Source organism: Bubalus bubalis, chromosome 12, assembly GCF_019923935.1.
Source record: "Bubalus bubalis isolate 160015118507 breed Murrah chromosome 12, NDDB_SH_1, whole genome shotgun sequence".
Classification (NCBI taxonomy): Eukaryota; Metazoa; Chordata; class Mammalia; order Artiodactyla; family Bovidae; genus Bubalus; species Bubalus bubalis.
Window position 1 is genome coordinate 40,617,546 of NC_059168.1, and position 27,955 is coordinate 40,645,500.

A 27,955-nucleotide genomic window follows, 5' to 3' on the forward strand; every position below is an offset into this window, starting at 1 on the left:
AGAATCCACCTGCCAATGCAGAGGATGCAGGTGAGATCCCTAGTCTGGGAACTAAGATTCCACATGCCTTGGGGCAACTAAGCCCATGCACCACAATGGCTGAGCTCCTGCTCTAGAGCCCGCAAGCCACAACTACAGAAGCCCACATGCCCCAGAGCCAGTGCTCTGTGACAAGAGAAGCTCGTGTATTGCAGCTAGAGAAAGCCCACGGGCAGCAATGAAGACCTAGTGCAGCCAAAAAATGAAATAAATAAATAATAAGTTTTAAAAGGGAAAAGTATTTTTTAAAAAAGCATGGAAAAAAATATGTGGCCCAAATGGTCAGTTATCAAAATCAACCAAGCTCTCTAAAACAAAGGAGACTCAGTTGAGGGAGGGAGCCTGGCTTTTTATCTAGTTGTGTGGCTGGCAATGTGTTTATTCAAGATAGTCCTCTTGAAGTGGATACCCCTTTGAAGTGGTATCAAAATCAAAACTCAAGTCAGGCACTTGCATTATTAAAACAAGAAAAAGAAAACCAAAAAACTGTCAGGGTTGACAGTTCAGGGTATCATAGTGAAATAAAGGTAGAGAGCCCTTGGCCTATAGTATGGACCTTCCTACCCACCTTCCATGACTTTGCTTCCATCCACTATTTGAATCCTGTCTACTTGAGCTCCTTTCTCTCCTTGCTTCTGCACATGCCCCCAGGTTTTCCCACTTCGAGGCCTTTGCTCATATTTTCCCTCAGCTCTTCTGATTAGCTGTATATGTATAATCCTAGCTGATTTTAAAAAGCTTAGAAGTCACTTCCTCTGTGAATGTCAAGTCCAGTAGTCTAATCCCTCTTTTCTCTGAACTCTTTAAAATATCTTTCCTTTGGCACGCATCACTGCGTTTCATGATTTATGACCCAGGGGAGGTTTAGATGAAGTGATTAATTAATTAAACACTTATTGAGCATCTCTTATGTTCTTTGCATTGGGAACGCAAAGATGATTCATCATAGATTCTCTAGCAAGAGCCCACATTCTACCAGAAGTGACAGATGTGCAGATTACAGTTCAGTGTCATGAATTCTAGAATGGAAATATGGATGGAAGGCTGTGGAAGCCCAGAGAGGAGTGACTCAGTATGCATATATTTAGTTTAACAAACACAGATGAAGAAATTACTATTGCCAGAAACTGTTGTACATGCTGCTGCTGCTGCTAAGTCACTTCAGTCGTGTCCAACTCTGTGAGACCCTATAGACGGCAGCCCTATAAACTATTAACTCATTTCATCCTTCTAACAATCCTACAGTATGCATATTATTGTCCTGCCCAGTTTACAGATGAAAAAATGGAGGCAAGCTTATACAGCTAGGAGAGGGCAGAACAAGGATCTGACCCAGGTAGTTTGGGTCCTGAAATCTTGCTCAGAACTGTTGGACTATGCTAACTCAAAATATAAACTGAATTTTCAGAAAAGTTCGGGAAATAGACTTATTTCCAAAAGAAATTGATAGTTCTGATAACCCAGCACTAAGTACATTGCCTGTGATCCTATGTCCACGACTGTCTGTGAAATGACTTGATTCTTGAAGGCTATACAGGAAGTTGGTAGGCAAAGAACAGAAAGAAAGACATTCCTGGCAGATGAGTATAGATGCACCAATACATAGAGATAGGAGAAAAACAGGGACTATTCAGAGGACTGTGAGAAGTTCTGGGCACAGGAACTGGGTGGGTTTGCCTCGTTTCCATATTCATGCTTTGCCCTGATTTACTCTGTATTACAGATAGAGCCACCCTCCCCCCACCCATCCCCCCACACACTTTGGGATGTGTTGTCCAGACATCTGCCGGAGGCTAGGTTTGTCAGTGGAAGGCTCTGGCCACACAGTGAAGACCAGAAGGAAGGCAGAGGCTGCAGTATTTTTTCCAGCCTCCCTCGTCTATGCAGTGCCCCGGGTAGTGGTTATGTCTCCTGGCCAGCTTCTGCCAGGCAAGTCTAGCCCCCGGTCTCCCTCTTCTTCAGATGTCCTGCTGCTGCTGCTGCTGCTGCTAAGTCACTTCAGTCGTGTCTGATAGACGGCAGCCCACCAGGCTCCCCCATCCCTGGGATTCTCCAGGCAAGAACACTGGAGTGGGTACACTTGCTCATCTCTGAGCTGCCTCCTCACTGTCCCTTGCTCACTTTCTTAGCTCCTCTATTTCCTGTGTAAGCAATCCCTACTACTAAACTCCTTTTCCAAAAATAAAAAAAAATCCTTAGATAGGCTTCTTTTTTCATGCTTGGTGGTGATGGTGGTTTAGTCGCTGAGTCGTGTCCGACTCTTGGGACCTCATGCACTGTAGCCAGCCAGGCTCTGTCCATGGGATTCTCCAGGCAAGAATACTGGAGTGGGTTGCCATTTCCTTCTCCAGGGGATTTTCCTGACCCAGGGATAGAACCCTGGTCTCCTGCATTGCGGGCAGATTCTTTTACCAACTGAGCTATGAGGCAATGCTTAGGTGCTGACTAATACTTTTCAGAATATCAGTGGCAGTGTATATGCTTGCCTGGGAAATCCCATGGATTGAGAAGCCTGGCAGGCTATAGTCCACAGGGTCACGAACGAGTTGAACATGACTTAGCAACTGAAAAAAAAATAATAATATTCATCATATGAGAGAATGAAAGTTTGAATTCTCATAGATGAATAGAATAAAAATTTTAATAATACTGTTTATTTACTCTGTCTTTAAAAACTGTACTCTATGTTTCACAAAACACACAATGTATTAGAATAGTGGCATGTAAGTAAATAGTGTATTAAATATAATGTATAACAATCTATTTATATTGAAATTATTTAATAAATATTTATGTACTATATAAGTATACATTTATATATCATATATAAAGGTATATATCTTCCCTGGTGGCTCAGATGGTAAAGAGTCTGCCTGCAATGTGGGATACCTGGGTTCAATCCCTGGGTCAGGAAGATCCCCTGGAGAAGGAAATGGCAACCCACTCCAGTATTCTTGCCTGGACAATCTCATGGACAGAGGAACTGGTGGGCTACAGTCCATGGGGTCACAAAGAGTCGGACATGACTGAGTGACTAACATACACATATAAATTATATATTACATTAGTATCTTTAAAGGTATTTAAATATATATTTGAGGTATTCATTCTCAAAGACTGTTTTTACTGATGGAGCAGTCATTAGAAAACTTTGATGTCTCGCTATAAAAATGTATTTAGTTAACAACAATATAATGCCAACAAAATTCATAATCTACTAGCATCTTTTCTTATAGAAGCTTCAGTGTGAAAACTGAAGCTTCAGTGTGAAAACTCATGATAGAAGTGTGTTACAACAGTGTGAGAGAATTAACTTATGTGACTTATATAGGCAGGTTTCATTTTCCCCCAGATATAATTTAGCTAAAGTAAGCACTCTAATACTGGCCCGTCCCCCACCTCAAAAAAAAAAAAAAAAAAAAAGAAAATGGAAAGAAGGAAGAAAAGAAGAAAGGAGGGAGGGAGATAAGAAAGGAAACCTATTTAAATGGTACATGGACAAAAATGAAAAAATCAAAATGGCTCTGAAGGTCCAGCTACCCAACCATTCAACACAGTCCTCAGGATGAAAGACCCTTCCAGAGGTCTAGAAGTCCTTCTTCTGGATGGTTGATAGCTACAGAGGACACGTGGCTCCTCCTGAATGTGGCTCAGCCCTCTGCATCCCTATCTTTTCCTTCTCCAAATCAGTGAACTAGCAGGGCTGAATCCAGGATATCAGCTAGAATAGCTGCAATGTCTACTGAAATAATGTCTGTCTGTGTACACATTTCTCTCATCAGAATTCAAGTGCACCATACTTGACAGGCAGTCACTGGCCATACAGATATTTGAGCACCAGTGTCCATTCATTTGTTACAGGTTGAGCAGAATTTTTTTATTTTTAGATGAAAATAATACAAAGTAATAACAAAATAATAAGTGCCCATAGGTAGAGTTCCAGTAATTTTTTTCTCGCATTCTACTTTGGAGACTACTGTTTTATATAACTTTCTATGTTATTTGGCATTTTAAAATGCTAGTCACTTTTATTTGTGTTTTCAAGAGACCTGAGGGGAAGAACAGAAGGAAGGGGAGAGAGAAACAGCTAAAATAGCTCAACACCTGAGCTTGCTCATACTGCTCTTTCTCAAGTTCATGCTTCTGCACCAGTTGGTTCAATCTGGACAGAACCCTGGGAAATGAGCAAACCTATAGAATAATTTCTCTGCATTGTGCTTCATGTTTCAGAGTAGCTATTTTCAACTAATATCACAGAGTGCTGCTACTAGCAACTGTTAAATTACATAGGAATTTGACTTCACACTGTTTACTGAAGAAATGCTAGCGCATATTAAGTGAAGTTTTATGGTGCTTATATATTTCTCAAATGCAACCACAATGCTAAGTGCTTTTATTAGAGTGAATAAGTTGATAGAATATTCATAATAGATAAACATTTAAAATATATTTTAGATTTTCAAATAATCTATGAAAACAAAATAACCATTTCTTTTGATGTTCAAGGAAAGAAACAGAAGCTAGAAATAATGTCTTAATGTAGAAAATGCATATATAACTTACATTGTAGACTTTGGAATAGTATAAGAATATACATGTCATAAAATATATGGCTTGCAGGGTAATTTTAAGAAATAAGGAAATCTAATTCCTTATTTGAGAAAACCAGCACTTAATTCCCTTTGGGTTCTCCCTTTTCGATCCTTGAGAATTACAAATCTCTAAGCCTTATCTCTTTTACGTCGTCCCCAGTGTTTAGTCCTTGGATTTATGTTCTATTCGAGTACTGATTGCATTAAATAATAATGTTAATTCTCAGTAGTTATTAGTTAAAATTAGCTAAATTATTTGAAATCTCCCTATCATGATAAAAATACAACTTAGAATACCTTTGTTATTTTTTCTTTTGGCAAGGGAGCATCATTATTATAATCACTATCTCTTAAAGATGGTATTTATTACTTCTATATAGAAGAGAGAACATTACTAGACCCATCTTAAAAGAGTGTACAGTATAAGGACATAAAAGTGGCAATCATTTTCATTTCTCCCTACCTGATAGTGTTACTACTAATACGAGTGATAAGATTTGTTTTGCATTCAAGCATATGCATAACTGGACAGATCGCAGCTTGCTAGGTATTTTCTGAAAATCTTAAAAAAAAAAAGGAACGTGTGAACTATGAATTTCTTTATTTTTCCTACTATGCTGTACGTTACAGCAAAGTGAGTTTTCCAAGCATATTTTAAACATATACATTTATGTATGTATGTATTCCAGATATTGGTTTATTTAATGGAGAAATAACAGTTTTCCAAAGCCCAGATTCCAAAGGGTGTAATTAAATTTTAAAAACACTTTGGGCTAATTTTAATATTTTAGGCTGAAAAAAAGCGAATGAGATGGTAGTGGTTTGGGAAGATACTCATTTGGCTGCTCAAAGAGCTGTGTCTGGGTTCTGGGACCCCTCAAGTATAGCAGCAGCTGTGCCCATAGATGATCCTGCACCCATTCCAAGAAGTGTCTGGCTAGAAGTAGGAAATTTGTTTCCCAAATACCTGCGCCAAGTGCAGGGAGAAGTATTGTCAAGACCCTGCAATTCTTCTCTTTGGGTTTGCCATGGATGCCGTACTTACAGATTCCCAGAAAACAGAGGAAAATAAAACTGTTAGGAGAATTTGATCTTTTCCTAACTCTGCTGTATATTAGAACCTTATATTCATCTCCCAAACTACAGAATGCATGAGTTTTCCAATTTTTATTCTCTTTGGATTTGAAAAATAATCTTAAACCAAAACCTTTTCCAAGACTGAAACAAATGTTATTTCCTGAAAACCTAATGAAGGTTTGGGAGCTGTAATAGAAGAGTTGTGTTTTTCCTCACAAATGGACATATTTTGCAAGTAGACAGTATAACTTGAAGAATCATGAAAATATCACTATAATATGCCTAATTTTTGGGAGAAACAGTTTAATAGATCTAAAACTGAGGAAAAGAAATCAAATCAAAGAAGCAATATACAAACTATATTCATGATTATTTTGTGTCTAGAATTGGGTGCGAAGTAGCCCAACTTTATCTTGGATGGGAACAGATAAGAATGTAATGTATTTCAAGTGACAGCCAAATGAGGTGAGGGAAAACAGTGCAAAGGGAAGTGTCACAAAACTGTGAATACTGAGAATGGTTTGCTCAGGACTCGACTACTTGACACATGTAGCATAGGAATGTCAGTAGTCACCAGTGCCATTTTCATAGGGCTAGCGATGACTTAGTTTAGGCAAACTATATATAAGCCCATATAAAAAATATATATATGTAAGCCCATAAGAGCCAAAGGCTTATATGGCTTTCCCAGGTGGCACTAGTGGTAAAGAATCCAGGAGACACAGGAGACCTCTGTGTCTGGGTTCAATCTTTGGGTCAGGAAGATCCTCTGGAGGAGGAAATGTCAACCCACTCCAGTGTCCCACTCCATGGACAGGGGAACCTGGCAGGCTACAGTCCATGGGGTTGCAAAGTCGGACATGACCGAGTGGCTAACACTTTCACTTTTCATATGTGTATATATGTGCGTGTGTGTGTATGTCTCTTCCCATAGTTTCTGACACAAGTCTCTTGAAATGCTTGTCAATTCCTAAGTGATAAGAGCCCTAGGAGCATCTCTTGTTGTAATATCTGATCCTTGACCCGTCCCTGACCTTGCAAATTCCTAAATAAGACCCCTAGGAGCAACTTTTGCTCTCTTGAGGCACTCTGGATGGACTACTGGGTGGGGACTGGTCATTGGAAATATCAAACCATGATGAGAAGCTTAAAATTTTCAACTGCAGCCCTCATTTTCTTGAGAAGGGGAAGAGGCTGAAAACAGAGTTAATGATCGATCATGCTACATACTAAAGCTTCTATAAACGTCCCCAAAATACAGGGTTTGGAGAACTTCCAGGTTATCAAGCACATCTAAGCCAGGAGATGAGGCACCCCAGCTCCACAGGACAGAAGCTCCTGTGTTCCCGACGCTCCCAGACATCGCCCTACGTATCTCTTCATCCGGCTGTTCATCTGTCTTTTAATAAGCTACTGCTGCTGCTAAGTTGCTTCAGTCATGTCCAACTCTGTGTGGCCCCATAGACGGCAGCCCACCAGGCTACCCGGCCCTGGGATTGTCCAGGCAAGAACACTGGAGTGGGTTGCCATTTCTCTCTCCAATGCATGAAAGTGAAAAGTGAAAATGAAGTCACTCAGTCATGTCCAACTCTTCGCGACCCCATGGACTGCAGCCCACCAGGCTCCTCCATCCATGGGATTTGCCAGACAAGAGTACTGGAGTGGGGTGCCATTGCACTACTAAGTGTAAGTAAATGTTTCTCTCAGTTCTGTGAGCTGCTGTAGCAAATTAATTAAATCCAAAGGGGAAAGAGGTCACGGGAACCTCTGATTTGTGGCCAAGTCAGGGAGGAGTTGCAGGTAATCTCAGTTCAGTTCAGTCGTTCAGTCATGTCCGATTCTTTGCAACCCCATGGACTGCAGCATGCTAGGCTTCCTTGTCCATCACCAACTCCTGGAACTTACTCAAACTCACGGTCATCGAGTTGGTGCTGCCATCCAACCATCTCATCCTCTGTCATCCCCTTCTCCTCCTGCCTTCAGTCTTTCCCAGCATCAGGGTCTTTTCTGATGAGTCAGTTCTTCGCATCAGGTAACCAAAGTACTGCAGTTTCAGCTTCAGCGTCAGTCCTTCCAATGAATATTCAGGACTGATTTTCTTTAGAATTGACTTGTTTGATCTCCAAGGGACTCTCAAGAGTCTAGCTAATCTAGGGACGGACTATTTATGATCCGCATCTGAAATGGGCTCATATAGGACTGAGCCCTAACTGGTGGGATCTAACACCATCTCCAAGTAGACAGTGCCACAACTGAGTTAAACTGTAGGCTACATAGCTCGTGCTATGGAGAACTGCTTGGTGTAAGTGGAAAAATATACACTTGGTGACCAGAATCACCAGAAGTGATGTGTTGTGAATGTGGAAGTAGTGTAAGAGTAAAGGAGATACACAAAGACTGAATCTGTCAAATATACTTTGTTAAGGAGAGATGCCAGAAACTGGAATAAGCTTAAGAGCAGCTCTATTTGCCCGTCTCCCTCCAACTTCCCAAACAAATCTCAGTTCATGATAAGTGACACATGCAGTGAATCTGGTGCAAATATGCAAAATTCAACCATATTAGAAAAATATGGATCTGCAATTCCATACAAGCAGGCCAGATCTTTAAATAAATTAATGCAAAACACATTTGTTTCACCTAACTTTGAAAAGTGACTCTATGGCTCCTTCAGTCTAATTTTCATGCAATAATTTATTTTTCAGGCACTGAGTATAGGAATTTCCTACTCAAAGGCCTTGATCACATAGTTCTGAACCGCAGAAGTTTCATATCTGATGCCAAGAGAATTTAGGTACAAGCATTCGGAGAGGGTAAATATGATGGGTCTCATAAGGTCAAATTTAAGTTAGAATTAGGGAAAACATGCAAAACTTAGCCTACTATAGAGAAAAACATCACAGGTGTGGAGAAAAAGCATAGTTATAACTTCTGTAGAATTTTCCTGAGGGAATAGACAAAAGTTATGTGTATACTGGGGGGTCATTTTGATTGCTTGGCAATACCTTTCTCTTCCTATATAATCAGAATGCTTGAACACTTATTTATTAATTGATCCAGAGGTTTAAACCACCACAGTGCCTGGCCTACAGTGTAAATATTTCTTAGTTCAGTTCTCTTGATCAGAGCAGATGGCCCCTCTACACTTAAAACCAATATATTCTATGACCTGTAAATGGTTCAGACTTTTAAGGATGACATTACTCTATTTAACAGTGCCTTCCCAGCAAGAATTAAGCAGGTAAGGCAATAACTTCTTTTAATGAGATTAATTCTGATAATTTAAGAGGCACCGTTTCACTGCAAGATGTAGATGACTTTCAATCCTCCTTACGAATTAAAATATTTAATCATTGGTATACAGTCAACACAGTGGTTATAAATAGGAGTGACACCGAAGTCCTTTTTTTAAATAAATGAGACCATAATCCTATAATTTTCTTGCCACGGATTACCACGATTCTTATCATAAACATACCTAGGACTTAAAAAATGCCTGTATTAACTGTAGTGAAAGCTGGTGTTCAAATGCATCTCCACCCACAGAAGGTCACACACATAGTTGCTAAGCCTTCCTTTCCACCAGGACCCATCTCCTCGAAGTTTTAAACTCAGTATATATGCTCAGTCTACCCCCTCCCTAAAGAGTTGTGGAAGGAAAAGTACCTATAATTTATGCAAACATAAGGCAGAAACATCCCGTCCTTGTACCTTTCCACTGTGTTGGCGCTAGTTTGGATGGTGTGTGCACGGGCGTGGGTGAGTGTGTAAAACCCGGCGTTTTCTTAAAGGTGTGGAGTTGACGCCAACCGACCACCCGTCCCGAGGAGCGGGCTTTACTCTGTTTATTCCGCCCTGGCGTGGCGGGGACTATTCCGCGCGCCCTTAGGCAGCCGGACATCACTTAAGAGTTGGGGTTCTCAAAGTAAGTGAAGAACCTGGTGCTTTGGAAGAGTCCAAAATCCGCCTGAGAACTTGGGTACTACAGAGTTAGGTGGCAAGGAAAGGTGACTGGAAATTGCACCCCATTTATCTGGCACCTTCCACGGAGGCTAGTCTAATAAAATGGGGGGGGGGGGGGAGGCGGTGGCGGGAAAGGCGGGAGGAAAGGAGGGAGGGAAACACCCTCATCCTCTTTCAGTAACTGCACCTCAGCTTGAGATTTGGGTTTGTTTTTACCTGTATTTCTAAAAACCACCACCGCACTCCCCGCACCAACCACTCCACTGCCTCGACTTCCATGAGAAGCCGCTACTGAGGCCAAAGACAAGAGGGGAAGACGGAGGAGCGGGGTGGGGGAAGACAAATAAATGAAAGCGCGCGCGAGCGAGGGGGGCCGGGGAGAGGAGGGAGCGCCCGGGACTAGCGACGGCGGCAGGTTCAATTAGCTAAACAAAGAAATCATGGCGGATTGTTTACATTTGGCAGCGCCTGGGCCGTGCGACCGCCGGCCCCCAGCCGCCGCGGCCCTCGAGGAGTCGGCGAGCTGCCCCCGCGCCCCGGCCTGGTAAGTGACGCCGCCGCCCCACGCGCCGCCCCCGCCGCCACCCCGCCCCCCCCGGCCTCCGCCCCCCGCCCCTCCCCCGCCGTCCCAGCCCCCTCCTCCGGCCCGCGGCGCAGCTGGGCTCCGCGGAGATTTCGGCGACGCGGCGGCTGGGGTCCTCGGCGCCGCTGGTGCAGCCGCCGCAGGGAAGGGATGGAGAGAGTCGGGGAGGGAGCTGCAGAGCCGCGTGCAGAGCTGGACCCCCTCCTCTGGTCCGTGGCCCCCGGGGTCAGGCCCTCCCTCGCGGGGTGCGCTCGCCCAGCCACGCCGCCTCCCGGACCGAGGAGGACCGAGGCGGAGCGCGCGGCAGCCAGGGAGGTGGGGCCCGGCCGTGACCCCGCGGCAGGCGCGGTGCGGAGGGCGGGGTGGCAGCTCGGAGCCCGGCCCCAGCCTTCCCGCCTCTGGTCCAGCGGCCTCTGACGAGGACTCGCTCCCTCTCTCCTGCTCCCCCTCCTTTCCTGCTCCCCCTCCTTTCCTGCTCCCGTCCTTGCATCCCTCAGGCTGGCCCTAAGGTTGAGCACCTGCGCCCCGGGGGTCGCCTCCAAAGGTTGACCTTGCCAGAGCCCCCCACGTCTGTGAGAGCTTTCCCAAAGGCTGAACCTTTCCTCATCTTTTTTGGCCCCGGGGTTCGCTTTTTTCCCGTAGGAAGAAACTGTTGTTCCTACAGAGGCTTTTAGCTGCCTTTGTGCTGAGCTTGGCACGGTGATACCAGGCGGTTGGCTAATGACAGGGGAGGAAAACAAAGGCAACAAATAGGGGAAGAAGTAGAGGGCAATGTCACCCACAACACAGGGAGTCTATTTTCCTAGCGAAGATGGTTTCCTTTGCAGGAATCCTTCGAGCATCATTGGCATGAAAATGACTTACTTTCTTTGTAGAGAGAAAAAACAAATCCTATGTCTCTTAAATTAATCTCAATTTTTCCTTCCATAAAACTTTTTTCTTTTTTAATGTTTAGTGCATATTTAGTAGTGTGCCCTTTTTTCCTCTTCTGCTTTCCAGAACCTCAGTTAATATATCTTAGTCTGTGTCCTATTTGGGGGGAAATCACAGCCAGGCCTGTCAGAGCAAGAGTAGAGTTGGTGGTATTTAAGTAACCTTGCCACAGGCTTGGCTGGGGACCAGGGCAACGGAACCAAGTCTTGCATATGTCTGAGTCTCAGATATCACATGGCTAACAGGTTGCTAATGGACATTGTAATTTGTAGTTGAGTGAACTGCTTTATCACCTGAGAAAGAAAATGCTGCTGTTAGAAAAAAACAACGCACAAAAACTTGTGTTATTGTGGCAATTTTATCTTTTCTATACAAATGTGATTCAGGTGAATGAATATTTGTTTCATAATTTTGGTTATACCCTCTCAGAGACCCATCTGGAATAAGGTATACTTCTCTTTTTCTCTCCTTCCCCTTGAAAGTAGCAAACACTAGGTAACTGTCTCACTTATTAGATTCAATTAAATTATATCTATTTTTGCTTATTAATTACCAAAGCAACTTTCTATATAACCTACTGCATCTTTAATAAAGCAAAACTTACTTTATTATTTGGCAGGCATAGCCCTACATCTTGCCAACTCTCTCCTCAGTTCTTTTTGATCCATTGACATTTCAAAAACTAAGATTTAGTCAAAGAGCAGAATAGGAATGGAAATAGGTGTCAAGCCTTAACTAACTCAGAAACCCAGAACTTCTGGTGTCAGAAGTTCCCACTGAAGATCCTACATGTCTATTTTCATGGTTGTGTGGACTTCAGGGGAAAAAAAAAAAAGTTGATACATCCCTAAAGAGCTTCTACCCAGACACTTAACTCACCAGTTAGCTTGAGATTCCATTACTCAGTAACCCACGCACATTCTCATAAATGGATTTTATGTGGACTCCCTCCCCAAACCAGGTCAGAGATCATAATCATGGAAGGAAGTGAATTGGCCTCCAAAGTGACTTTAACAGAAGCAGAAAGCTCAGTCTTTGGTTATAGATCTTGCTGACCCATTAAGGGTCAGTAAATTAGTAAACTGTACTTGAGTTGACACTTCTGATCCCAGCTTAATGGGTTGATTAACTGATGGCTGCTCTCTTCATTATGGGCTATTAGCACGTTGTTAAACCTGAACTTAAGAGTAAGAAGTTGTTTTTATGTTTACTCTTTGGTTCCCAAGGTTAATCAGTATTCATCATGGCCTTAAAATTTGGTAACTAAAGAGGTTAAATAAACTCTTTTGTAGAGAAAAGAAAGCTCAGTATTATAACTACATATGACTTTGGGATGCAAAATCTTATTTGAAGATGCATAAAAATATTCAATTAGGACCACCATCTCCAATGGGAGAAATACATATAAGCATTAAGGATTTAACATTGACATCCTTTTCATTCATAGCTGATCCTCTTATTCTTCTGTGTGCATTTGAATGACTGTCAAACTTAATGATATTTAGAATGTTAATGATGGTTTGTGTAAATTGCTGGCTAGGAATAGATAGCTCTTTGTAGTCAGTGCCTAAGCCTAGATGTTGCCTTTCGGGAAGTGTGAATCTTGGGCCCCAGGGAGGCACACATTTGTGATCAATATATGTTAGAAATCAGTCTTTATACTGTATTATTAAGTCCCTGGCCTATTTCTTCTTTCTTGGCCTTCCTGAAACTTGTAGAACATTCAAAGGTAGTTGGAATCCTGGTGTAATGGGTATCATCAGTGATTACTCTTACCGTTTGCTAGTCAACATGTCAATAATGCTGGGAAACCTGCTTTAAATATTTGCAAAATGTATACTCCCAATCATAAAATAGATCAGGAGTTGTATAGATTGTTTGCTTCCTATGGAACTTTATTCAAAACTCAGTCTATTCTATCAGCTAGGTCACAGAAAGAGCAGTAATTTCCAGTAGAGGTTTTTAAGTTGATTAATTGGTAAGCCTTTATTAAAATGAAGGCAAAAAAATATAATCAAACTCAAGAAGTATTCCACAGGAAAATATAGGAGAATTAGGACATTTTTATATTTCTAAAATTGCTGCTAAGAAGAGTGTCAGGAAGGCCGGAGAGGTTCAAAAACAAAGAACTGATTGTCAGAATGAGAGGCCACTTAATCTGGCAAAGAGATCACTGATGATGTTGGGTGGGTTGTGTTGATTGAAAGGTTAAAGTGAGAGGCAAGATTGTTGGAGGCCAAAGAGGAAGAAGACAGTGAGAAAGTTGTAGTAGATAATTTTAAAGAAAAATGTTTCAGGATGTTGTTCTTGAAAGGCACTATGACTGGCAAATCCTCAGTTCATAGGACCAAGTCTAAGAAAATAGGATCTTAGAAACAAAATTAAAACAGCATTACATACATTAAAAACTCCACAGCAAATAAAAGCTGCGAAAGGCACCTGCCTTCCAAACCAGCTACTTTTGTCAGCATTAAAAGCCTGTACCCACAGGTAAATCCTTTTGAATTATCTTCTTTTTAGTTGTCTGGGGACACATGGCTCCAGGATTGTGGTCCGCCAAGGCAGACGGTCCCCAAGCTCTAGGGTACACAGATTATTTTTGGATTTAAAGTGTTTGAGCCCATTCTTACTTGAAATTCAGTGTCTTTTGCACTTGTTCTTGTTTCATTTCCTTAAGCTCTGGCAAAATGCTTTTGTAACCGTATAGCCTTTCTACAAATTATCTTGGTATTTAGGGGAAGTTATTTTTTGTCTACGCCCCCACCACCCCCCGCCAAAGGGATGTGCATCTGGGGTCATATCTGCAGAGTCAGAGGATGTGCTGTGAGAAGGTCTTTCTTTGCAACACCAGACTACACAGTCCACCAGAGAGCACAGTGACATTTATTGTCCTGTCCTGCCACTTAAGAGATTGAACTGAATCTATAATGTATAAAATGGCTTTAAATGTGTAATGTGTACATATAAAATGACATATTTAAAATTTGTTTGGCAAGAGCTGATTTGATTATGAATGGTATATTGTGAGAAAGGGACAAATAAAAGGAAAACATTTGGCTGTATTAGATGACAATCTGCAGATAATTTGTTTTAAAAAAATGATTTCATTAAGGTGGCTTTGAGGTATGCTATGTGTTTGGAGCAGGAGTTGAGGGGCAATCAGCAGGGGCTGCTAAGAATCAGAGGCCATGGAAAACAAGGTGGGGCAGCTGAAAGGATCTCCAGCCCACCTTAGAGGAAACAGCATGTGAACAGCCAAGGCCACGGAATGAGGCTAGCCCAAATCTGTGGAATCTGTGTCAAGTGAAGGCAGGGTTTTAAAGAGGCAGCAGCTTCCAGGTGTGTATATCACAGAGTTCTGTGCCAGTCACAAAAGCTAGTGGAAGCAAACTCTTGGGGTAAGAGGTTTACAGTTCTTCCCTGAAAGGCTGAAGTCCCAGCTTTGTTACAACTTGGCTCCAATAGTTCTAGCATATAAGCCAGAAGGCAGGAAGAAGATGAGTTGGAAAGATAGGTAGGCTCCATATGAAGGTTAGGTAGAGGTGTGGGTATTTCCCCAGAACTCTTTGTATAGGGGCAGCAGACCCAACCCTCTTGCCAAATCCAGCTCACTAGTGGCTTATAGAGTTTTAAATATTCTGTTGTGTCACTGTTGTGCGTATTATGTGGGGAGGGTTGAGGACTGAGTGTGGCTGCAAAGACGGCAGGAACAGAATAGGGAAAAAAATGAATTGATAAAGATGGAGTAACTCAATGAGACTGTAGGATTGCAATATAATAAAGCATTCAGAATATAATATACCAAAGGTGTAGGGTCTGTAAGCAAAAACCATATGCTCCAATAAGCCATGTGTCTAGGAGTATATATTTCCAACAATTGGAAGTTACTTAAGCTTGCTCTGAATTAATGTGTCAGAATTCTGTATCAAGCTGTTATGTGTGTTGCCACAACTCAACGAAAATTTTAGATTCAAAGAATATTCTCATACAACGCATTTGTTGCAGAGCCATCTTTTCTGAATGAACCTTTCTAAATATAGCACAGGTGAAACTGAGCACTGGAAAGAGTTTGACAATGGCATGTTATTAACAATTGCCATAGTCGCCTCTAAACCAATACACTTTGAAAATTTTATCTTCTGTGTGTATTGCATATCATTTAACTGATTAACTCCCGGGCTAAAAAATAAAACAGAACGAATATCACACATCCTTCCCATCTCATGCTCATAATTAGTTGAAGAATGATGTGTACATACAAGAGGCTCTGTGGATCTCTAAGAATGTCACAAAATCAGGACACACACACAGAGTGCTCAACACTGAGCATTTAGACCAACATTTCCTGAAAATCTTGTCTTCTGTTTCATTTTGCTTTTTATGACTGCCTCAAGTTTTTGTAGTCTAACCTAAGGATAACGTATTAGTTTTCTATTGCTATTATTTAAAAATTACTACAAATATCATGGTTTAAGGTAACACAAATTTATCATTTTTATAGTTCTGTAGGTCAGAACTCTGACAGAGGTGTCACTGGGCTAAAATCAAGGTGTCAGCAGGATTGCATTCCTTACTAAGGATTCTGGGGGAAAACCCATTCTTTGGCCTTTTCCAGCTTCTAAAGGCCACTAACATTCCTTGGATCGTGACCCACTTCCTCCATCTTCAAAGTCAGAAATGTTGTATCTTTCTGACCATTCCTCCATGGTCACATCCCCCTCTATTCACTTGGGCACAGTTCTCTGCTTTGTAGGAGCAATGTGATTTGATTGGCACACCTGGACCATCTCCCCAGTCTCACAGCCTTTAATTAACCTTAATGACATTTTACAAAAAGTCTCTTTTGCCACAGAAGGTATCATATTCACAGATTCCGAGGATCATGATGTGGACATCTTTTCGGGTGGGAGATTATTTTGCCTTATTTTCAATTCTGCTCTTCTTTCTAACTGTTAATTTAGGCTCTTCCAGAAGCAGATGCCAAGGCCAGGATCCCAGACAACAAGTTTATGTGGGAGTGATACCAAGAAATGCTGATGGGGGACTAGGGAAAGGAGATAAGGAATTTAAAAAAGACAAGAAATGGTGTGTTATTAAGCGAGTTGCCACTGGGAAATTGAAGTTTAATCCCATTGAGGGTAATTCTGAGGGATAGTGTAGAACTCACCGTCATCTAATAGAGCAGTGAATTATTCTAAATCTGCAGCTTTAGCCTTCAAATCCCTGTCTTTATTGGTTCAGATGGCTTCTGAGGGTATTCTCTCTGGTACTTCTGGCTTGTCCTGCATGTGGGCTAAATATATTTTGTCCATCCAGGTTGAAGACCTGAAGAAGCATTCATAGGTACTCAGAGCAAGCAGGGTTCAGTGTGAAGTGAGTGCCAGAGGTTTATGTATGGGGCTCCAAAGGGTACCTCTTAGATTTAATCTATCCCTAAATTCTGTGTTGTGCTCAGTCATGTCCAACTCTTTGTGACCCCATGGACTGTAGCCCACCAGGCTCCTCTGTCCATGGGATTTTCCAGGCAAGAATACTGGAGTGGGTTGTCATTTCCTTCTCCAATCCCTAAATTCTACTTTTGATTATTCCTCCATAATTTCCCTGACACTTCCCTCTTTCTTCCTCTCTATTGCTATGATTCAGATTGATTTCTCTGTATCACTCTACTGGTTGGTTCTTTCCACCTCAAGTTCTATACCACCCAATCTGTGCTATGGGTATGACTTCAAAATTTGTTTTGCTGCAAACATGACTTCTGTTGTGTTTCTTAGACAAGCAAGTAAGCAAAAACCTTCATTGATTTCCTGTCATCTACAGGAAAATTTGAAGTGAAAAATCCTGTCTAGCCTTCAAGTACTTCCATTTTGGCCCTGTATTAACTTATCTTTGTCAAATCTTATACTTACATCAGTTAATGTTTATCAACTTTACCCCATCCCTGGAGAGCAGGAGAAAGTGAAAGTGTTAGTCACTCAGCTGTGTAGGACTCTCTGTGACTCCATGGGTTGTAGCCTGCCCAGACTTCTCTGCCTATGGAATTCTCCAGGCAAGAATACTGGAATGGGTTGATATTTAGGACTAAGCCATTTTACCTGTGTTTTGTCTTTGTCCATAGTTCTTGGGCTTCCCAGGTGGCACAGTGGTAAAGAAACCGCCTGCCAATGCAGGAGACGCCAGTTCGATCCCTGGGTCAAGAAGATCCCCTGGAGAAGGAAATGGCAACCCACTCTAGTATCCTTGCCTGGGAAATCCCATGGACAGAGGAGCCTGGCAGGCTACAGTCCATTGGGTCACAAAGAGTCCAAGAGGACTAAGCAACTGAGCACAGCAACATGTCCTCAGTCCTTGGGATCTAAACCTGGATGATGTGAAACTTTATGCCTAACCCAAGCCAAACACTCTTGTTGCATTACTCTCCTTACTTGTCTTACTACTATTGGAGGGCCCATCTTCTACTTTCCTTTCTTTATGTTCTTGGTCATAGCGTTTCTGTTCTGGACTAATGATCTAATCCCAGCCCATCCTTCAAGGAGAAGGTAATGGCACCCCACTCCAGTACCTTTGCCTGGAAAATCCCATGGATGGAGGAGCCTGGTGGGCTGTAGTCCATGGGGTCGCTAAGAGTCGGACAAGACTGAGCAACTTCACTTTCACTTTTCACTTTCATGCATTGGAGAAGGAAATAGCAACCTACTCCACTGTTCTTGCCTGGAGAATCCCAGGGATGGGGGAGCCTGGTGGGGTGCCTTCTATGGGGTCGCACAGAGTCGGACACAACTGAAGCTACTTAACAGTGGCGGCGGCAGCAGCAGCAGCATCCTAAGCCTACTATTAGCCAGTCCCAGCTGGAAGTGAGGAATCTCTCTTCTTTGAACTCTTTAAAGCTATTGTTTTAGCTTTTATTATTTTTGTTCATAATTTTAGCTATCTTTTCATAGAATGTAAGTCTGATCTTCTCAGACAGGTTCTTGGGCCTTTAAAAATAACAAGACATCATATATTTTTGCCTCTCAAATCCTAAAATGTTTGGGTTATTGTATGTACTCTTTAGCTATTTGTTGACATTTGTTAAACATAAATAATTGTTTTTTTTTTTTTAAAGTATGAGTGGCACATTTTGACAAAAGTGAACTGGGGAAAAAAAGATCAGTATTTTAGTGACAAGCCGCTGCTGTGCTACAAAGCAATTCATTACTTGAGTTGAATGATAAAAGAACCTAATTCTTTCTTACTTCAAGCAAGCAAATTAAAAAAAAAAAAAAAGTAAAGTCACTGAAAGGTTTGAAACTAGGATACGTTAAAAGTACAGACTAAAAGTTTGAAATGTTTCCCTCTCTGCTTAACCTAGCCCAAAAAGACAGGGTGAAGATTACAAAGCATCTTTTCCTTTTTCAAAACTGAAGTACAGTTAAAAAGTGTTTGGGCTTTTCAATTAAAAATTTTCAAACTTAGAAACTAAATTAAAAAGGACTTAGGATATGACTGCATCTGCAAAGCAAAATGTCCAGTGGTTTCTTGGATGTGGGTTTTTCTATTTTTCATTGGGAAAAAAAAAAATCCCTGTGTTCATTTGATCTTTTAAGTCAAGGGGGTGACTGCAAAAAGCTGGGTGTGAGGATTCCTTAAGATACAGCAAAGTTTTCTTCTGTACACAGTTATACATAACAGGGCTCATGTTTTGTGCTGCTGTTTTAATATTGGAAATTGTATTTCACAGTGACTTTCATCTGGCCTTTTGGACCAAGAATGGCATCATAGTACTGCCAACAGAAAAGAATAAATGCTTCTGGCAGGGGCCCATCCTTTGCTTATCTCAGACCTCATTAACACCAATCAGTTGAGCTGATAGTCAACACATACCACAAGTATCATCCTTTAGGAGTTCTCAGTCCTAGGAGTTGAAAAATACAAATGCCTGGGCCCTGCCTGCAGCAATTTTGAGGTAATAGTTTTGGGCTGTGTTTTGGGTATCAGCGTTCTGAAATTAGCTCCAGGTGCAGAGTTCCAAAGAATAGCAAGAAGAGATAAGAAAGCCTTCTTCAGCGATCAATGCAAAGAAATAGAGGAAAACAACAGAATGGGAAAGACTAGGGATCTCTTCAAGAAAATCAGAGATACCAAAGGAACATTTCATGCAAAGATGAGCTCGATAAAGGACAGAAATGGTATGGACCTAACAGAAGCAGAAGATATTAAGAAGAGATGGCAAGAATACACAGAAGAACTGTACAAAAAAGATCTTCACGACCCAGATAATCAGGATGATGTGATCACTGACCTAGAGCCAGACATCCTGGAATGTGAAGTCAAGTGGGCCTTAGAAAGCATCACTACGAACAAACCTAGTGGAGGTGATGGAATTCCAGTTCAGCTATTCCAAATCCTGAAAGATGATGCTGTGAAAGTGCTGCACTCAGTATGCCAGTAAATTTGGAAAACTCAGCAGTGGCCACAGGACTGGAAAAGGTCCGTTTTCATTCCAATCCCAAAGAAAGGCAATGCCAAAGAATGCTCAAACTACCGCACAATTGCACTCATCTCACACGCTAGTAAAGTAATGCTCAAAATTCTCCAAGCCAGGCTTCAGCAATGTGTGAACCGTGAACTTCCTGATGTTCAAGCTGGTTTTAGAAAAGGCAGAGGAACCAGAGATCAAATTGCCAACATCCTCTGGATCATAGAAAAAGCAAGAGAGTTCCAGAAAAACATCTATTTCTGCTTTATTGACTATGCCAAAGCCTTTGAATGTGTGGATCACGATCAACTGTGAAAAATTCTTCAAGAGATGGGAATACCAGACCACCTGATCTGCCTCTTGAGAAATTTGTATGCAGGTCAGGAAGCAACAGTTAGAACTGGACATGCAACAACAGACTGGTTCCAAATAGGAAAAGGAGTACGTCAAGGCTGTATATTGTCACCCTGTTTATTTAACTTCTATGCAGAGTACATCATGAGAAACGCTGGACTGGAAGAAACACAAGCTGGAATCAAGATTGCCGGGAGAAATATCAATAACCTCAGATATGCAGATGACACTACCGTTATGGCAGAAAGTGAAGAGGAACTCAAAAGCCTCTTGATGAAAGTGAAAGTGGAGAGTGAAAAAGTTGGCTTAAAGCTCAACATTCAGAAAACGAAGATCATGGCATCCGGTCCCACCACTTCATGGGAAATAGATGGGGAAACAGTGGAAACAGTGTCAGACTTTATTTTTCTGGGCTCCAAAATCACTACAGATGGTGACTGCAGCCATGAAATTAAAAGACGCTTACTCCTTGGAAGGAAAGTTATGACCAACCTAGATAGCATATTCAAAAGCAGAGACATTACTTTGCCAACAAAGGTTCGTCTAGTCAAGGCTATGGTTTTTCCTGTGGGCATGTATGGATGTGAGAGTTGGACTGTGAAGAAAGCTGAGGGCTGAAGAATTGATGCTTTTGAACTGTGGTGTTGGAGAAGACTCTTGAGAGTCCCTTGGACTGCAAGGAGATCCAACCAGTCCATTCTGAAGGAGATCAGCCCTGGGATTTCTTTGGAAGGAATGATGCTGAAGCTGAAACTCCAGTACTTTGGCCACCTCATGCGAAGAGTTGATTCATTGGAAAAGACCCTGATGCTGGGAGGGATTGGGGGCAGGAGGAGAAGGGGACTCCAGAGGATGAGATGGCTGGATAGCATCACCGACTCGATGGACGTGAGTTTGAGTGAACTCTGGGAGTTGGTGATGGACAGGGAGGCCTGGTGTGCTGCGATTGATGGGGTCGCAAAGAGTCGGACACGACTGAGCGACTGATCTGATCTGATCTGATCCTAAGAAGCAGACAACTGAGTCACTGCTCTAGTCCCTGTCTACTTCTGCAGGCTGACAAAAAAAAAAAAAAAAAAAAAAAAAAAAATCTTGTGGACTACAGAGTTTTTAGATAACCTAGAAATCATCTACTGTCCTTTCTCAAGCAGTTTACTAATTGAGCAGGCAGATCTGGCAGTATTAAGAGGAATGACTCCTTCCCATACAGCAAAAGTCAGAGCTGAGCTTCAGCTCTGCTCACTTCTAGGCCATAGTCCTTCCTTACTTAAAGTGGAATCCAGCAGAATTTGTTAGAAATGCAAAATCTCAAGCCCTACCCCGACCTCCTCAATCAGAGTCTGCTTGTTTTAAAACAACTTCCCCAGGTGGTTGGTTCTCACATTCCTGTGAGAAACACTCATCTAACTGCTTACCTGCCACCTCTGAGAGTTTGGAGTTTCATTTACCTCTGTAACTTCAACATCTAGCACAATACCTGGAACTCGGAAGATAACTATTTGTTAAATTTTGGCTTCCTTTTTGCTATAAAATATGTTAGACATACACTTTAATTAAATAATTTATTATTTGAATGCATGAACTTTATGATACTTTCTCTATACTGTTTAGCATTTCATCTTTATGAGCGTTTATTGAGTACCTGCTATGTTTTAGGCACTGCAAATGCAAAGGTGGATGAGATACTTTTTAGGAGCTCACTGTCTAGTTGAGGACACGATAGGGACAATCAACAGATGTGATGATACTGGGGGGAAGGGCCACAATGGAAATCCTATGGCATGAGAGCCCTCAGTGTTTGCGATGGGAACAGGGAGAAAGAACATTGGGTCTAGGTTTTGGGGGTAGTCTTGGATGGTCTTTGGGGTGGCCTAGAGATTTTAAGAGTAAATGAAAGCAAAGTTGACTCTGGACAGTAGTCAGGGGTCAGCCAGGTATTGGAGGTATAGGGATGTAGGGAGCACTATTCAAAGGGCATTACAAGGAGATGGAGCACCCCCACTCAAAGGCTCAGAATAGAGGCACTTTTACCTTGTGTGTCAAAATAAAGGGAAAACTACATTTAAGAATGGCTGCTCTTGGGACTTCCCTGGTGGTCCAGTGGCTAAGACTCTGTACTCTCAATGCAAGGGGCCCGGGTTTGATCCCTGGTCAGGGAACTGGACCCTACATGCCGCAGCTAAGAGTTTGCATGCCACAATGAAGACCCAGTGAAGCCAAATAAATAAATTTTAAAAAATGTATATATTTTTTTTCTAAAAAATAACGGCTGCTCTTGATAATCCAATGGAGGGAACTGTAGTAGATACTGGAGGTGGGGTGCAGAGAAGGTGGCCAAAGGATTGGAGTTTCAGCTTCAGCATCAGTCCTCCCAATGAATATTCAGGACTGATTTCCTTTAGGATTGACTGGTTGTATCTCCTTGCAGTCCAAGGGACTCTCAAGAGTCTTTTCCAACACCACAGTTCAAAGGCATCAATTCTTCAGCACTCAGCTTTCTGTATAGTCCAACTTTCACATCCATATATGACTACTGGAAAAACCATAGCTTTGACTAGATGGACCTTTGTTGGCAAAGGAGCTCTTGTAATGGTGTTCTTTTGGTCTGTATTCTCAAAATGTCTAATGTTCAAAATTGGCGATAAATTGTTGGCCGGTCCAATCCAGACAGAATCACCCAATTTCAATACCTTCAAATATCTTCCCTTTTCAAATAAGACTGTAGGTCAGAAATCTTTGACTGTGGTTCGAATAAGACCTGTGCCATCCAATACAGTAACTTCCAGCCACATGTGGCCATGGAGTGCTTGAAATGTGGTTAGTCTAAATTGAGTTGTGTGGTTAGAATAAAATAGACACCAGTTTTGAAGATTTATTACCAAAAAATTGTGAAATCTCAATAATATTTTATATTGATCACATGTTGAAATGCTAATATTTTGGATACACTTTGGTTAAAGAAAATGTATTTTTAAAATAATTTCACCTGCTTTTCACTTCTAAAAATGTATCTCCTAGAAATTTTCAAATGATACAGATATATGACTCACATTATATTTCTGTGGGCAGAATTGGCTAGACTATTCCAACCTGAGGATGCTAGCAAATAATTGTTTCTCACTTATACAGTAGAGCATACTCCTAAGTCCATTTGTGGCTCCAGATGACTTGGGAATGGTTTTAGCTTTAAAGTTGCAGAGACACAGCTTTTCAACAGTGGTGACAGACTGGGATAAAGTCAGATGACTCATAGGCAAAATTTTGCCTTTATTGAATATTTAAAAATTTTTTCATTTTAGGATATCTTTTAAACATCACTGCAGTTATTTTTATTTCATGGCTATGCAGGTTTGTGACTCGTCTAACTCTTTCCTTCAAATGCCTGAGTAAAATGCCTTTGTCAAATACACCCTCTCTAATCTGTGTTATTTGACATACACTAGGTAGGACAGAGCTTTAGGTCCTGTTTTCACTTCAGTGGAGATGTGAAAGTTCCAGTTAATGAGAGCGTTGTGTAAGTGTTTGTGTTTCAAGGCAAAAAAAAAAAAAAAGGCTCTCTGAATATGCCTTAAAGCTTTAGATATTCTGTGCAGGGAATAAAGTGACATGCTCAAATTAACTTTGGCCAGACAGATCCACATGATATGAATATAAATGTTCAAGTCTTGCTCAAATTAAAGTTCTTGGTATCAAGGGGAGCTCTTTCTCACTAGTCAAAATCACTGGATCTCACTCTTCTGTTGGAACGAATTGTACATGATTTGCATTGAACTCAAGTATGAGATTTTATTCACTATACTTATTTTAATACATTTTAAAAGGGAACTTCTTCAGTGGTCTAAAACTTTCAGTCCACATTTCTCTTCTCTGGGTTTTGAGAACTTCAAAAATCTTTCTACTTTTTTGCCAATGGTTATGTGGTTAATTGGAAACAGTATGTAAAGAGGCTAGAATTTGAGTCTTGAAGTCAGCCGGAAGGTTTCCATGGCTTATATTCTGGTGATCAGAAGCAGGTCAGTTAACCAAAAAAATAACTTTCTAAAGCACCCATTCCTTGAGTTGTTATTTCTCCAAAAATAACCTCTCTGAAAGTCAGTTCACCAAAATCCACTTTCCCTATTGAGCAATTCATGAAATGATCAGTTTGCCAAATCACTAATTCAACAAAGCTTTCCTTCTATTAAGCTTTTCTGAAGTTTATGGCAAATCCTGTTGTATAAGGTGATTGCAGCAACTCTGGGGATATTTTAAAGTTTTAGTGTTAAACTCTTCTTAGATTTCATTTTTGCTGCAGCAGTTTTATGTTAACTAGTTGATAGGCACTGACTAAAATTCGGTGTGGGCTTCTGGTTTCCTGAGTGTTGATCTCAGACTTTTGGAATTATAATGACTGTATTTCAAGTCACACTGTTGTGCTTGTCTTCAAGACCTTTGATAAATCAGGAGGACAAGGTAAGTTTCTGTCATTTTTAATCTGGCCCACTCCCTTTTCTACTTTTTTGGCTCATAGATTGATAAAGCAAATGGAATAGATGCCTTAATATCCCAAACATTTAAAAAGTATCTGAAATGTGAAACATACAGGAAATGACAGCTGATATGGACCTGTAAATGTGCTGCATAGCTACAGGGCTTATGGCTAGGGCAAAATAAAATTTTAAAAACTTAAAATTAAGACTAAACTAAAATGTTAAGATATAACTTAGTGCTGTTAAACAATCCTGTGCAACTCAATTTGCTAAAAACCTTATACAATTCAGAAAGGTTATGCCTTCTGTCTCTTTGTCAGTTTGCAGGAATATTTGAGATGAAAGTCTATACCATTTATTATAAGCAGAAGAAAAGAAGTAGGAAGACCCAGAAGGGGTTTTATAACAGACCATGTGATTAGGACCTCAAATTTGGCATATACTAGCCTGGAAAATCCCGTGGATGGAGGACCCTGGTTGGCCGCAGTCCATGGGGTCGCTAAGAGTCGGACATGACTGAGTGACTTCACTTTCACTTTTCACTTTTATGCATTGGAGAAGGAAATGGCAGCCCACTCCAGTGTTCTTGCCTGGAGAATCCCAGGGACGGGGGAGCCTGATGGGCTGCCGTCTATGGGGTCACACAGAGTCGGACACGACTGAAGCGACTTAGCAGCAGCAGTCACCAATATGGAGTGAATTCAAGTTCCTAAAAAATGTTGCCATGACAACAAAATTAAAATATTCAACTTTAAAAATAATCTTGAAAGCTTTACTGACTGGATAATATTAATTGCTATAAAAGCAATAGTTTAAAGCAACAAGCTCTTGATAAATTCAGCTAATTGGCCATTCTTCAATTCATCATTTGGTAAATTGGCCATTTGGTGAATGGATCTGTAGCAAATTACCCTGAAAGTATATGATTTGGGGCAAGTTAGTCACTGTTCTAATTCTCACTTACTTTACTCTATGAAAGGGGATGATAAAGAAGAGTACCTCTTAGGAATCTGTGAGGATTAAATAAGATAACATGTGTTACCTTACACTTAGCTTTACAAATGGTAGTTCCTTTCCCTTGGAATGACAGTCCACTTGTGGCTGGGCCACTAACCAGCTGTGTCAAATGATGCCAATTTTGGGGGTCTTAGTTTTCTTTAAAGTGAAGGGATCTGACTAAATTGTCTCTATGATCCCCTTTCATCCAAATACCTTTATGCTGTTAAAAACAAACGCTGGCCTGTTGAATCAAGTCCTGCTTAGATTCCAGAATTTCTGAGGCCTGGGTTCCAGGTAAGGACAGAGTTCAGGGATTAAGTAGTTGAATCACTGGTGCTAAATTGTGATTAGCCTCTGTGAGTTGTTGCTGGGATCCTGAATATTTTACAGTCTCAGAAATTCCAAGGTGATGTTCTTTTCAGCAACCCTATAGGAAAACAAGTTTTTTCTATATAAGCCTTGGATTGAAGCTGTGTGAAGGGCAGAACCTGACCATGTGGATATCTCTGGGTGACCCTTGGCTTCGAAGAGATGTCCGAGTATCAGTTCAGCTCCAAGAGGCCCTCCTTATTGATGTACCTAGAGTATGGAGGGTTTGCTAGGGGAGCCTGAAACCTGGCTGGGTACCTACTAGCACATATACTGACTGTGAGGGACCTGTTGGTTTCTGTTCCTTTCAGTTCTACTCTGGGCTTTTTGTTACTTAGTATTGTGCATTTCTTTGCTATCCTAAATAGTCTTTGATCAAAATGAGATCAGCATACACTTGACTGTATTACAGCATCCGAACATTTCTGTGCATAACCAGTCTTTATTCTGACTGGAGCATGTCATATTTGTGAATTCAAATTAGTTAGAATAATAAATTAAAAAAAAAACTTTTTTAGAGCAGACCAATGAGCTTCTATTGAAAATAGCAATTGCCTAATTTAAAATGCTATAGAAAAACTCAACTCTCTTCTCCTTGATATTGTACATGTTAGAGGTTTTCCCCAAACACAGCAAAGTTTCCAAATGTACTGATTGTGTATCCAGTCAATGCTATATCCCTGGACCAGCTGCATTTCCCTCCATGATTTCAAGTCTATCTTCGGGACTTTTAAACAAAGTAAAAAGCACACACTTTCTTTACATTTTCTTCCATAAAATTCAGCACAAATCTGACTACATTTACTCAGGGGAAAAAGAAAGAGACATCTCCATGCTCTAGGAACCATTGACAGAACATATTGCAATCTTTTCATTAAGTTCACACAAAATGAGGATTTAACGCATGGGCAAAACAGCCTTCCCTAGAGGCTCCATTGCCCATAATCCCACCTTGAAGATAGCTCCATATTAATTGTTGCAGCCAAGTGGACACGGAGTTTTACTGCTTGGCACTCCCACTTCACAGATAACTAACTGCAATTGTGAAAACCTTTGTTTTTCATTTTCTAACACAGTTTTGTTCAAGCAAATCTTTCATATGTTTGTTTAAACCCAGAAGATCCATATGGATCAAGCTAGACATTTATTTTCCTGTATTCCCTTTACTGTATTTTGATCATAAATGTATGACTTTTAGAATATCTGAAAGGGCATATAGTTGCAAGTATACACATACACACATATACACACACACAGTCTGCTGTAAAATTTAACATGGGAAAATTCATATATCAGAAATTGACAGATTGGAACTTGACCATACACATTAGCAAAACCCAGCTGAAGCTACCTTTAAATAACCATAACCGTGTGTGTGCTTGTGTGATAAGTCGCTTCAGTTGTGTCTGACTCTTTGTGACCCTATGGAGCAGCCTGCCAAGCTCCTCTGTCCATGGGATTCTCCAGGGCAGAATACTGGAGTGAGTTGCCATACCCTTTTCCAAACCATAACCATATCCCTAGTTAATTTAAAATATGATTCAATTTATAAGTATGTTATTTTCATTTCACTTCTGGGATGCATTTATTGTTTAATGTACGGTGCACCTGCATGAAATGAACATTTATAAATTCTGGCTTACCTTTCCCATTTCTGTGCCTCAGGTTGTTAACTGTTGACGTCTTTATCTAAAATCACGTAGTTCAGCCTTTTAATAAACCCCAAGCAAGCGAGTTCCTCAAAAAACCATTAGGACATATATTATACCCATTTCCTTAAAGAAAACAGACTTTCATATACAGTAAATCCCTCACTACTCCAAATTCCACCTTACTAGTAAGAAGAGCCCAGCTGTTTCAGAGGACTCGACACAGTTTGCAACTTTGGCATGATGAAAGATCCTAGCACATAAACAGCCAGTAGGAGTAACATGCCAGTTTTGAATTGTTCACTGTTTTTATTATAGGTTCTAGGTTTCAGATGAACGGGAGCCTCCTATTGCTTTTATAGCAGGATATTAAATTGCAGCCTCTGGCAGACAGCACCTGCCCCCTTCCTGGCATGCTCTCTAGTCGGTCGTTGGCCATGTGATACTCTAATGCAATGTATATTTTGTATTTT

At 41.1% G+C, this 27,955-nt stretch overlaps 1 long non-coding RNA gene and 1 other non-coding gene across 2 annotated transcripts; one reads left to right on the forward strand and one right to left on the reverse strand.

Annotated features, from left to right (window-relative positions):
• Positions 1–22,082: 22,082 nt before the first annotated feature.
• TRNAE-CUC lies at positions 22,083–22,155 on the forward strand. The gene has a single exon. It is a non-coding gene; the product is annotated as a tRNA-Glu (tRNA).
• A 1,079-nt stretch (positions 22,156–23,234) lies between these two features.
• Positions 23,235–27,575, reverse strand: LOC123328499. The gene is made up of 2 exons (XR_006543361.2): positions 27,477–27,575; positions 23,235–24,425 (listed from the first exon to the last, which is right to left on the reverse strand). It is a non-coding gene; the product is annotated as an uncharacterized LOC123328499 (long non-coding RNA).
• Between the last annotated feature and the right edge of the window lie 380 nt (positions 27,576–27,955).